Source organism: Tachypleus tridentatus, chromosome 8 (assembly GCF_004210375.1).
Source record: "Tachypleus tridentatus isolate NWPU-2018 chromosome 8, ASM421037v1, whole genome shotgun sequence".
Taxonomy (NCBI): domain Eukaryota; kingdom Metazoa; phylum Arthropoda; class Merostomata; order Xiphosura; family Limulidae; genus Tachypleus; species Tachypleus tridentatus.
In genome coordinates, this window is record NC_134832.1 from 64,322,664 (window position 1) to 64,337,339 (window position 14,676).

Sequence of the window (14,676 nt, forward strand, 5' to 3'; positions counted from 1 at the left end):
TACCCAGAAATGACATGTCATGCGACCTGTTAACCGTTTATACACAAACGGTGTGTGTCTCGTGGGTTCTTGGTCAATCGAAAAGATTCTCACGTCGCGATTGGTCTAGAGAAATCTATAGCCATTTAAGCATAATGAAACGTCACCAAATATCAATGAAAATTATTCATTTATATAAAAGTACATATGACTTTTTATGAAAATTCTCTATGTATTGGAGAAATATATATATCATTTTCGGGTTCAGCATGTTGGAATTACTGTAGAACATATAAAAATTTGAACACAATAAAACCATAAATGTAACAAACATTTTTTGCGTTATTCACATGTTATGTCTAGCTTTTCATGGCCAAGCGTGGGCTAGTAGTTAGCTTGTACAGATTACAGATCTTAGAATTAGTTGTTCTCACTCCCTACCTGCAAAACTACTTTTACACTTGGAACTTGGGTGGGCTAAAGTCCCTTAATTCTGTCTAACAATGGTAGTATGAGAGTAGGCGGTGAGTGCTGTTGATCATCTTCCTTCTCTCTATTCTATATGCTCAAAACTGTGGACGCAGATGTTCGTTTCTCTAGCTTTGTGCGAAAAAAGATGCTGACACAAATAAACAAAGTAATTTTCTAAGCAATAACAGTGTGAAAATCACTATAAGTCGAGACAACATAGTTATTTGTGTAGTTAGTTACATTTGCATATGTCACTCTCAAAGGATTAAAGCTACATGGTAAATAGGAATATTATGCTTGAATAGGAAATCCTTTAATCTTAAAATGTCGAATGTGATCAAAATCAACAATGTGCTTTTCTATCAATGTATATCACAGATTATCCTTAGAGTCTTATCCATGTGTTATATCTTAATCAGTGACATTTTAAGTCAAACTAAGCGAAACTAGTCATAACTTGTAGAATTCGCGTTTTAATGAGTTAAATTTAAAAATATTTTGCAAATTCGCTTTATATCATGAGATTTAAAAATTCACAGATATGATCTTACTAGATTTTAATAACTAGAAGACATCTATTTTGAAGTGTTCTAATATTAAAGTAATTAAAAGTGATAATATATAATTGCAGTGTTCTGCGAAGTCCATTGCTATTAAGTAGTAAGTACATTTGGTTTTCTATGATATTCAATAAGAAGTTTTCGCTCAAGTCAAACAACACATGCTCATAAATTTTAATAACGCAAAATACTTTAACGGAACTCTTGCTTATATGACAATGGAAAAAATCTTGTTTATTACATGATGTGTAACCTGCAACTTCGCAAAATTTTTATTCTGTGTGCATTTAGATTTCCAATATGGGTCACAATTTTTAGTTTCGTCTCTGCTTCCCATCACGGAGAATTTTATTTTTTCTCCATTCACAGGGTGCAGGTATAACGTCATCAAACATCACACGCGGATCTAACACATTGGTGCCATCTTTATATAACTGTCTGTTATATATCCATGTAAATACTTCAGAGGGTGTGGACGGATCTTCACCAAAATTTGTATGGAAGGTTCATTAGGTTCATATGAAAATACTTACAAATTTAAGTTTTGCATTTTGCGGTTTCTTTCGGTATTTTTGTGGGTTTTTCCCGCTACTTCGCCACCAAATTTAGCATGAAGATTTGTTGGGTCCATGAAAAGATACATCCAAACTTACGGTTTCATATTTTGTGTTTTGCTGTTTTTAGAGGCGTTTTGGCTTTTTATAGTTATATATATATAATAAAAACAACTTTTTAGTCATGAATTTACATAACTTCAGTTCAGGGTAGGGGTACCCCAAATAGTACGGTTAACTTAATTTAATTTTCTATGCCTCATATATGCTTAAATAGTGGCTTTCTGTAGCAGATAGTTATAAGAGCTGTGTTACTATATACAACATGTTAGCACCAACTTATTTACCTCGAACTTTGCATTTTTTGACAGTGCAGATGCGCCAAGGTACTTTATATCTAGAAAAGTTTATCATGGCTCTTAGCAAAGAGTCCCTCGTTGGTACCGCAGTAAGTCTACGGATTTATAACGCTAAAATCAGGGGTTCGATTCCTCTCGGTAAACTCAGCAGATAGTCCAATGTGGCTTTGCTATATACGTGTTTAATATATGACATAAGGCCAAAAACACAACAACTTTGAAGAAGGAATCTTAAATTCATGAATAACATAAAAGTGAGTGTGTTGGGATATAACATCGTGTTTAGCCACAATTCATCATGTTCAAAGCAACGTTCTAATCTGTAGAATTGAGAATATTAAAATAACTCATTTTACAAACAAGAATTATATTATAACTGCACGGTGTATATCTTTTGCTATCGTGTTACTGACGATAAATAAGTATCTTAAGTTGACGAATGTTAAAAAAATTTCCGTCAAATCTCAAATGCTATTTTCATGAGAGAAGAAAATGGCCGAAGAATATGAACTGGTAGCAATCCTACTTAATAAGTCACCGTTACATATCCTAATGATTCTTGCGTCTTTTGTATACTGAAACATGGATTTTCAAGTGGAAATCCACGATCAGTAGTGAATATGTAAAATGTCTATTAACGTGTGTGATTGCACACTTCAACGTTCATAGCGAAAGCTTGTTACCAGGAAAACTGTGGTATTAGGCCTTTGTGCGTGATAATGACCATTACTCTGAAAACTATCGACAATGAAGAAACTAGCTGCAAGATCAGAATAGTGAGTGTGACATATCCTTTTTATGAAGTGCCATTACAAACAGTATATTAATGTTTTGAGCTTAAAATAATCATAGTGTCTGTAGACAGCATTATTCGGTCTTTAAGTAGGGTGGTATATTTTTATACAACTAAAAAGGTGACTTTGAAATGTTTGTCGGATACAATTTTTTTCAGAAATTGCATTATATCACAACCATTACAGCAGCATGATCATTATCAAGTATGTGATGTGACAAGGGAAAATCAATTAATTATTTGACACGTATTTAGTAAAATACAGCAGCATTATCATTATCAAGTATATGGTGTAATATGATAAGGGATTAATACTTTGTTAAATGGTATTTTTGTCTATCACTTTTTTGTAATGGCAATATGAGAGTAGGTACAGTTTGATACATATTTTAACAGATACGTTCAGAAAACTTTGGTTATTTGTTAAAAATACTAAAATAGTTCACGTAGAAAACTACTGAGGTTTAGTCGTTTAATAAAACTCGTAAAGACTGTTCTAAATCACATACTGTAAAAAGCAAATTATCTAATAATATTTATATAAACTAATTACATTAATACAAAGTTCAAATAATGAAGTACAAGCAACGGGAGCTTGTTTTATTATCACACAAAATAAGGCCAATGGTTGATTTTATCAACTTTTGCAACATACTTGCTAGTTCCGTATAAAGAATGCAGTAAGAAAATCACATTATAAACATAATGTAGTTAAGTGCCAAAACTCTACATCTATATTTCAGTGTACATGTGTGACGACATTAAGCGTTCGTTAATACGTAAATATGATACTTGTAAATACAATCAATATTTGACAGGAAGCCAGATTAAATGGATCAGCCTAGGTTGTTGTAAGAGAACTTTTGATCTAACGGCATCTTATTTACATGAGGGCTAAATGACCATATTAGATACCCACAGAATTCTAGTATATCTTTTTCTAATTTCGAACTATTTAGTGTGGAAAAGGCACCATCCTGCAAAATCTATTGTCACAACCTATGTTTATTAGATATCAGATTTAATTTTGACATATATTGAGAACGAGTTTCAGTTCATCCTGTGTCGATGAAGATTGAAGAACCTTATCTCACATGTGTTCAAATCTTTTCGAACACAATTGATGTGCATATTTATTTCTTTGTCAGTTCACTTATTTTAACGTGCTTTTGACTCACGTGCATTACTTCAATCAAATGTTTTAGTCATTTTCAACAGTCGAATTCCATTATAACTACTGTGCCGAGTCTTAGGTGTTATATTATATTAATTTGCAAAATTAAATTTTGCCAATATTTGAAGGCTTTGAGTTGAAAATTATGACTGGATTTAGCTGCGATAACACGTGAGCAGGATCAGATTGCAAGTGAAGTGTAAAGAAAGACACCTTCAACGTCAACTGGCTGCTATTTATGTAGGAATAAAATTCATTATCGTTAACATTATTATTCTTGCTTTAATGAGAATATATTCACTAATTATAGTGATATGAACTTATCTTTACAAATATATTTATAAACATACTCGCCCTTTCAGCCGTGTGGACGCTTATAATGTCATGTTCAATCCCACTATTCGTTGGTGAAAGAGTAGCTCAAGATTTGGCAGTGTGTGGTGATGACTAGATGCCTTCCCTCTAGTCTTATGCTGCTAAATTAAGAACGGGTAGCACAGATAGCACTCGTGTAACTTTGCGTGAAATTAAAAAACAAACAGATATTTAAAGACATTAACGGTATAAAAACGATTTCCAAAATCACAAAACAGGCCTATCTAATAAAAAATAAAACACTTTAAAAGGTAAACGATTGTTTCTGGTTCATAATAGATATCTAGCAAATAAATAATAAAAACATTAAAATGTGGATAATTATTTCCAAAATCATGAAACAGACCTAGTCTATAAACAATGACAAAATTTTATAAGATATGAATATTTGTTCCAAAGTTTATTTATTTTAGAGCAAGCCACACTGGGCTATTTGCTGTGTCTCCCGCGAGGAATCTGAACCTGGCATTTAGCAATATAATTCTATAAACTTACTGCATTCTCACAAGGTGACAATTCCCAACGAATTAGTAGTCATACCAGCTGTTGAAGTCCACAGTGTATGTTAATGAACATAATGAAAATATGCTCTTGTTATATAATTCTTATGCTTTTCATGTTTGTGAAATATTAGATCTCATTATACTATGAGCGCAATTTCTCAATGAATAATGCAATCAGGAAAAACCAAAATTTCAAGAGAAGCTTACAACAATGTATGAAAATAGACTACTAATAGCGAAATAGAACTATTACACTTTAGTATGACACGATCCTGCCGTTCACGCTCATGTAATTCATAAAAATACTTTGAAACGGTTCAAAGCGCAAATATCTATCATTTCACAAAAGCAGAATAATCTCCAGATTAAGAGAAGACAATTAAAACAATTTTCTTTATTTTTGCATACAATAAAAGTCAGAAAAAAGTCACGATAAGTGATCCTAAAAGAAAAAATGGCCCGGTATGACCAGGTGGTTAAGGCACTCGACTCGTAATCTGAGTGTCGCGGGTTCGAATCTCAGTCACACGAAACATGCTCGCTTTTTTAGCCGTGTTGGTGTTATAAAGTGACTGTCAATCCCACTATTTGTTGGTGAAAGAGAAGGTCAAGAGTTGGCTGTGGGTGGTGATGACTAGCTGCCTTCCCTCTAGTCTTACACTACTAAATTAGGGACGGCTAGCACAGATAGCCCTCGAGTAGCTTTGTGCGAAATTCCAAAACAAACAAACAATCTACTATGTATTGAAAATTGCTGTTATACTATAGTTAGAATAAAACGAGTTTCACCGTATGCATTGCAGAACCTGTAACCAGCAGACGTGAAATTAAAGAGAAACTGAAAAAAATGGAAAACAAAGCTGAAATGTTTTTAAATATTAGTTATACTGGAACCATAGACGGTGATAATACAGAGAAGGTTTAGAAAATATATTGTCTTCATTTTTTTTTTTTACAGCTGCCTGTCGTCGATCGTTCTGAATAATTTTTGCAGACGTTGGCGTAGAAATAGAATTTGATCACATTCAACTTGAAAAAAACTATTGATACAGAGATTTTTGGTCAGACCAAGATCCTAGAGAAATCACATAGTCCTTGCTTAACTACTTCAGAGATGTTATACATCCTATATTACAAATTAGTACAGATACATTTCTTGGTTAGTGCAAGACCAGATCAGGGTTCTTGGGATATCACATAACCCTTGGTTATCCAAGTCAGGGCTGCATTTCGTCCTGATATTACAAGCTCGCACAGATGCATTTTTTGGTTAGAGCATGGTCAGATCAGGATCTTAAGGATATCACATAACCCTTGGTTATCTACTTCAGGGCTGTCATTCGTCCTGATATTACAAGCTAGCACAGATACCTTTCTTGGTCAGAGCAGAAGCTGCTGGATTTCTCATTCGTGTGAGTATGATCAGCATACCAGAGAAGAAGTGAGACAATATAGAAGTTCAGACAGACGTATGTGACATCTCTTAATTTTACACAGTTTAATACTGACCTGTATTCGACAAATTTGGAAATTATACAACATTTGAAACAAAATATTTTAACTACATTAATTTCTAGAAATACAATATAATTTTGTAAATAGTTATTAAATTAAGTTTTCTCTATACCATCATTTTTTAAAAATATTTCAGGTTAATTCATTCGTCGAAATTTTTAATTTGTTAGTGTTTTCTGTGCCATGATAATATTTCATGGAAAAGCTTACTAGTCATAGGCAGTGTTTACAAAACCTATTCGTCTAGTTCTGACAAAGCAGATCAATTTTTAATCAATTTTCCGAGATATTGTGGATTGCACAGAAACATAAAGTACTTTATATCTCATATTATGTCATATAAACAATATAGTATAGACAACATTTTTGTCTATAGTACTTTGTGAGTTAGAAGAAACCTTCAGTAGTTTAATGCAAGGCGTACTATAAATATCAAAGACAAGCTATAAACATTTTAAGGACACATCATGCTTGTTCCAATCGATCCAAGAAACTGCTGTTAAGACTGGCTGTCCATCCTATTTCTGGCAACATAATCCACTTTTAGTCCCTCTGAGCCAAAAGTATGAAAATAGTAATTATTATTAATCTTAAGTACACATAAGATACCAAGTACTAATTAATTGAATATAAAATTTTATAATCATTTTCTTCTTAAACTTATTCTTATTTCTCACTCCTTTTCATCTTTTCTAGTAATAAAAGAAACTTTTTCGAATATATGATTGAAAAAAAGTACATTGATCAGACACTTTAATCTATTATAATTACATTTATGGTCGGCCCGGCATGGCCAGGTGGTTAAGGCACTCGACTCGTAATCTAAGGTTCACGGGGTTCGAGTCTCCGTCACATTAAACATTCTCGCCCTTTCAGCCATGGGGACATAATAATCTACGGTCAATCCCATTATTCGTTGGTAAAAGAGTAGCCTAAGAGTTGGCAGTGGGTGGTAATGACTAGCTGCCTTTGTTCTAGTCTTACGCAACTAAATTAGGGACGGCTAGCGCAGATAAGCCTTCCTGTAGCTTTGTGCGAAATTCAAAACAAACAAATATTCGTGGGCATTCCACACAATCTAGGATTGAAGGCTAGATAGTTTTTATTTTACTAAACTGAACAAAAACTGTACTTAAATACGTTTATCGTAAGTTTTATTATGTATTGTTCATAGTAAATTAATCTTCTTTTCATTTACAGGTATATAATTATTTCAGTTTTAATTTCTGTTTCTGGTCAAATTAATTGTGAATCTGAAGGTAAATTGTTCATGTCCTCAAAATCGTGCTCTGCCTTTTCAAGATGTAGTTGCGTTTGAAGGATGGTCATATTCCACTATTCGACTAGAGTGACCCCAGAATTGGTAGAAATACTGTTTACTAGCTACTTTATTCTAGTTTATTAGTTGATAAGTAAAAATGGTTAATACTGATTCACTAATTACCCTTCTGTGTTTTGTATGTGTTTGCAAATATCCGAAACAAACAAATCGATTGTTTCGTTTGTTAATTTTTTCCTTAAACTAAACTTTCTTTATGTTATGCTTTTATATTTTGACGTATGGCTGACTCTCTTTATTTTGTAAATAACTTTTGTTTATGTCATGCAACTTTTGTGAGAAAATCATTTTGATTGTTAGACGTATAGGCGTCGGATGCTGCTGACAAGGTATTTTACTGTCCATTTAGTTCATGTCTTACATCTCAGTGGCTCAGCGGTAAGTATGCAAGTTTATAAGGCTAAAAAATTGAGTTACGGTGTTTGTGGTGAGCACAGCACAGATAACTCCTCGTGTACCTGGGTACTTTGTTTTTTAAATTTCGTGCAAAGCTACTCGAGGGCTATCTGCGCTAGCCGTCCCTAATTTAGTGGTGTAAGACTAGAAAGAAGGCAGCTAGTCATCACTATCTGCCGTCAACTCTTGGGTTACTGTTTTACCAAAGAATAGTGGGATTGATCGTTACATTACAACGCTTCACGGCTGAAAGGAAGAACATGTTGGAATTCGAACCCAGGACTCTTAGAGTCGAGTGCCTTAATCAGCTGGTCATGCCGGGCTTACTTAATAACAAACAAACAAAAATGCAAGCATCACATAAAGTGCCTTTTAGTTTGAAAATATAAACTATTTTGAATGCTTCTTTTCCTAAATACTTGTTGTCCATATCGACTTATTTTTGCAGTTTTTTAAAATAATACTACTTAATAAGTACAGTGTCAGTAATTAGCCGAATGTCGAGAACTCATGGACTCTGCACTCAGTCTCATCTTTACACATTTATGTTTATCTGTTAGCACGAGAATTCACATCAATGCTCTCCACTTGTCTTAATCATAATGAGCTATATCAGCTTTACGGCTTATAACTTTATTTAGGTGATTTTATTAAATAATTATGAAATGCGTTCTATGTTGTTCACTGAATCTACGCGTTCATTTTGCTAATGATTATTGATGAAATTATGCTTTATAGTCCACACGTTATTGTTTGCCCTTAACGCTATCTGTTTTATATATTCGTCTTAATTCTTGTCACTTTGATATTTCTATCGATTTTGTCATCTCTTCGACACTATATCTTGTGTGGTACTTAAACGTTTATATCAACTCATTTCCATTGTAGTATTACCATCACTTATTACATTGTCATCACTTCTAATTGATTTTCCAAGACGGTTGTCATTTTTATGAAACTCTCATGTTGTTTCAATTGTTTACATACGTTCTGTATTTAATGATATATTCTCTAAAATACCATGGCTTCATTTATTATTTGTTAATATTCTTCACTCCTTCACACTCGCATAAATAATATTTAAAAAAAATCGACAACTTTAAAGCTCTCTTGCCTTACAAGCACTAAAATATTCAAGAATAAATTGTCTGACAGCTGGCATCATCTATAATATGAATTTTAGTTTTTTAACAGTTTACTGGGACGTGAATACTTTATCTTTTTCATACAAACAGAAATTATAGGGTCTATATGGGTTACATGCAGAAATAGCTTTAGACTCGTTCAAGCGTCTTAACCGATTGTTTGTTGTTGTTTTTTTCACGTTTAAATTTTAATATTTTTAAAGCTGATATCTTGAATTATTTCATTAAATAATAGTCAAACGACAAGTTTTATTAATTACCTTTAATATGTTGTAGTTTTTAGATTGGAAATGTTACGAAGAACATTCTGTACGAGAGTACAGCAAATTATAATAATAAAACCAAAGAAAGAGAAACGGGACAGTTTGTTTGTTGGGAATTAAACACAAAGCTACATAATGGACTATCTGCGTTCCGCCCACCACGGGTATCAACACTCGGTTTCTGGCGGCATGAGTCCACAAACATTTTGCTGCACCAGTTGGGGGCAAAACGAAACACACGAAGATTGGCACATTCTTTGAGTACGATGTTACATTGTGTGGTAAGTATGAATAATATCATTTTCCTTAACTGACCTAGAATACGTTTGTATTACCTGATCAAAATATGGCCCGGCATGGCCAAGCGTGTTAAGGTGTGCGACTCGTAATCTGAGGGTCGCGGGTTCGCATCCCCGTCACACCAAACATTCTCGCTCTCCCAGCCGTGGGGGCGTTATAATGTTACGGTCAATCCCATTATTCATTGGTAAAAGAGTAGTCCAAGAGTTGGCGGTGGGTAGTGATGACTAGCTGCCTTCCCTCTAGTCTTACACTGCTAAATTAGGGACAGCTAGCACAGATAGCCCTCGAGTAGCTTTGTGCGAAATTCAAAAACAAACAAACAAAAACAAACTGAGCAAAATATTTATTAGAAATGGGGAACCAAAGTAAACATGTTTCTAGATTAATGGATATTTAATTATGGTAATACGTATAAAAAAGACATTTTATCAACTCAACATCTCAATAACATGTGACTAGTAACATTTTTAATTTATTATTGTTATTCTAACATGATTTATAATAAGGATAGGTTTAGTATCTTATCACCCACTATGAGTTCTCTGTGATTAGCTAAGACTACATCTTGTTGTACGAAACATTTCAAATTTTGATTGGAAAAACTAGTCAGCAAACCACATAAATGCCTCAGTTTGTCAAGGCAGTTGCTATGCATGTGAACATAGTAGCAAATATTTTTCAAACGGCAAGTTTTGCAGAACAGCGAAAACTCCCTGATTCATTTAAAACAAATTTACAAGCAACGTCACAAACTTCCAGACAAATTTTATGTTGAAATTAGTTAGAGCACTTGTTATACGCTTATTGGTATAATTACATGATGATTGGTTATTATATTTTGAAAATTAAACAATTTTTAAATCGTATTGATTTATTATTAATTCTTAAAATGAGCTCAAAATATTTAACCAAATAATAAACTTTAAAATTTACTTATATTCCTAAAGAAAGATAAATATATTATACGACATCAGATTTTACTAAAACTGAAAACAGAAGGAAAAGTTGAATAAAAGTGTTATTGGCTGGTGTTTTCGAGAAACAAATCTTCTATCGCCCTCATAGCTAGTTGCACCAAACATGCTCGACCTTTCGGCCGTTAGAATGTTTCGGTCAATCCTACTATTCATTGCTAAAAGAGTAGCCCAAGAGTTGGTGGTGGATGGTGATAACTAGCTGCCTTTCCTCTCGTCTTGCACTGCTCAACGGCAAGCGCAAATAGCTCTCCTGCAGCTATGTGCAAAATTCAAAAACAAACAAACATAACTAGTCAATAATTTCTGATTTTTAAATGTGCATAAAAACAACATTTCCAGAGGTAAAAATAATCAAGAATTTTGTCATCTTCTTATGCTTTTTAAATAAAGAGAAGAAATAATAAACTAAGAGTTTTCAGCCTTAATATCTGTGTATACATTGGAGGTAGGAAAACGTTTCATTATTGTTTGTTTGTTTTGAATTTCGCACAAAGCTATACGAAGGCTATTTGCGCTAACTATTCCTAGTTTAGCAGTGTGAGACTAGAGGGAAGGCAGCTAGTCATCACCACCTACCGCCAACTCTTGGGCTACTCTTTTTACCAAAGAATAGTGGGATTGACCGTCACATTATAACGCCCCCACGGCTGAAAGGGCGAGCATGTTTGGTGTGACAATGTGTCAAACCCACGACCTTCATATTAAAAGTCGAGGGCCTTAGCCTCCTGGCCATTTCGGAACAGATAGCACAAATAGCTCTATTGTAGTTTTGCGCGAAATTCAAAACAAACCAAACCAAACGATACATGGTTCGCTTTGGGTTACCGCCAAATTTTATGGTATATTGCGGTCGTTGGTGTGTCATAAAAGTGATGATAAACTTATATTCTTGGATTATAGTAGCCCAACAATTGACGGTAGATGTTGTTAACTATCTCATTTCCTCTAGTTTTACCTAAATAAGAGCATTTTTACAATGTGAAAAGAAAACTACTGAAAAAGTGAATTGTTATTTCGGAATTGTTAAATCAAAGTTATTTGAATGCTTGATAATGAGCAGTTCTTAATTTTTAGATAACATGTACTTATGAAGGTGATAGACGCGTTAGTGCCTAAAATTTTCAATTTAACGAATATTATTAACTGTTGGATAATTCTCTAAGTGAAATCATGAATATTCGTTTATTTCTTTTGCTAAATATCACGATTGTTTATCGGATTTCCAAACAATTTATTGATGTGTTTGTATGTGCGTACGCAAGCGTATTTTTTTGTTTGGATAGAGCCAACAGTAACAGATGGTCATGGATCATTTTTCAATCTAAAAAGGTGTGAAGAAAAATTGCTTCCAATTGATAAAGTAGTATCTTGGATGAGGATATATACAGAAGTAAAACTTCCAGTAGATGAAGCTAAAAAGGTTCTTGAGAGAAATGATCACGTCCAGATCAACTATGATAACTCTATACGTACGCTGAATCTCCAGGATTCTCTATTTGGAGTTCCATAATATCCAACGTTGCGTAAGTTCACTTATATAAAGTAAACAGTTTTCTCTCGAAAATCTACACACTGTTTACGAACAAGACACATTATATATATCAAATCTACTTATTTTAGAAGTATTAAGAATGTTTTTTTTTACTCGTGTCGTTTTACTCTTGTTTACATTTACAAAAATAACTATTAAGAAATAGTTATTCAATAATTTATTTTTGCGTTATATTTCCTGGATTAATTTTACACATATAAATAACACAAAATAGCGATCCCAAGTTTTAACTTCCAGGTTTTCGGCAAAACACGTTTCCTTCATTACAGTGATAAAAAAGATAAATATTACAAATTCATCGGAATTATAATTACGCACCAATACCAAATAATTAGTATAACACAGTCAACTTTAGTGAGATGAAATTGAAAACTTATAACCCAAACAGTACTTTAACACACGTAGGATAAAAGACTAGCTCAGTTTGTTTGCTTGCTTTTAATTTCACGCAAAACAACTTTGTGGATATTTGGGCTAGTCGTTCCTAGTTTAACAGCGATATATCAGAAGGAATACAACTACATAATACAACTCGCAACCAACTGTTGGGCTTCTCTTTTATCAATAATAGCTGGATTGACCGTAACATTATAATGTCCCCTTAACTAAAAGAGCGAGAACGTTCGGTCATGGGAATTTAAACTCGTGACCGGCAGTTTGCGAGTCATGCGCACAAACCACAAGGCCATGCCAAGTCAGCTGGATCAGAAACTTTTGGCCTTAGCTGTAAACGTCTCCAAGTTTGAATTATTGGTCAGAATAAAATCAGTCAGTCACAAAGGTTTCTTCTGACTCTTTGAGCCGAAAATGAAATTAGCTGTACATGTGTGACACTCCCACACGTGGGCGTGTTCCTCTAAATTGTATCTCGAACATCGGCCTCTTCGATCTATAGCTTCAAATTCTAAATAATGGGCCATACTTTTAAATTCACAAAATTACGGTCACAGAGTATAAAAATCAATGTCATGCCAAAATATGAACGAGCTGAGATATTATGAAATTTCAGCTTATTAAAGAACTACGTCGGGATTCGAACACGCAACTCTGTTAACCAAGAAGATGCTTGATTGTCATTTGTTTGTTTCGAAGTTATGCACAAAGCTATTTAATGGGGCGTTTGTGCTCTGCTTACCACTGGTATCGAAACTCGGTTTCTAGAGTTGTAAGTCAACAGACATCGCTGTACCACTTGTGGGCTTGATTGTCGTAGGTCTTCTTTTTCAGTTCATTGATTACAATGAAATGAATCTGTTAAGACAACGAAACCCGCCTAATTTCAAAGTTCACAAGACGAAGTAGCTGACACTCTTAAAATAAACTGTGAAATACTTTAGATATATGGATAGAATTATTTCACTTAATGTCTTTCAAATATTTTGTAACTGAGAGTTCATTCTCCCGTTAATAACTTGGATTTCATTATAAGCTAATACTTTTGGCTTCATATGAAGTTCAAATACGATTTATTAATTAACAAGTATCCATTAGTTTAGTGGGATTTACGTATGTCAGAAAATGAGTGTAGTTATTTTATTATTAAGAGAATTTAGTTCGTTTTGAATTTCGCGCAAAGTTACACGAGGGCTATCTGTGCTACCCGTCCCTAATTTAGCAGTGTGAGGAAGAGAAGAGACAGCTGTTTATCACTACCCACCACCAACTCTTGGGCTACTCTTTTACCAAAGAACAGTAGGATTGACCATAACGTTGTAACGTCCCACGGCTGAAAGGGTGAGCATGTTTGGTGTGACGGGGATTAGAATCCGCGACCCTCAGATTACAAGTCGAGTGCTTTAACAACGTGGCCATGTTAGGTCTCTATTAAGAGAGTTTGTTAGAAATTAACACGTTCTAGTACAAGTACATCAATTATTTTTTACCAGACAGGTAATTGTGTCTTTTCATATGAACGTAACCACCCGAAACTTTATTACAATACTGTATTACGAGCTGTTCTGTTGCTAGGGCGTAAGACTCTCTGTCTGTGCTTTGCGGTTTCGAATCCAAGTAACTGATTATGCTCACTCTTTCATTAATCGTACGAGCATTATAATGTTTCGGTCAATCTCACTCTTTGTTAGCAAAAAAGTTGCCCAAGAATTGGCGTTGAGCGTCTTTTACTAACTGCCTTCCCTCTAGTCCATCTCTGCTAAATTAGGGATTGTTAAACTAAATAGCCCTCGATTAGTATTACACAGAATTTCAAACTCATCAAGAACAAAAGAAATGATGAGAGAACTCTTACCTGCATGTATCAATGAAAACACATTTTATTTGGAAAGCTAAGTAAAATAGCATAGAAAGTGTCTTTTAGTTGTACACTAAATAGTTATAAATGTTTTGTTTGTCTTAAATTTCGCGCAAAGTTACATGAGGACTATGCGCTAGCCATCCGTAATTTTGCAGTGTAAGACT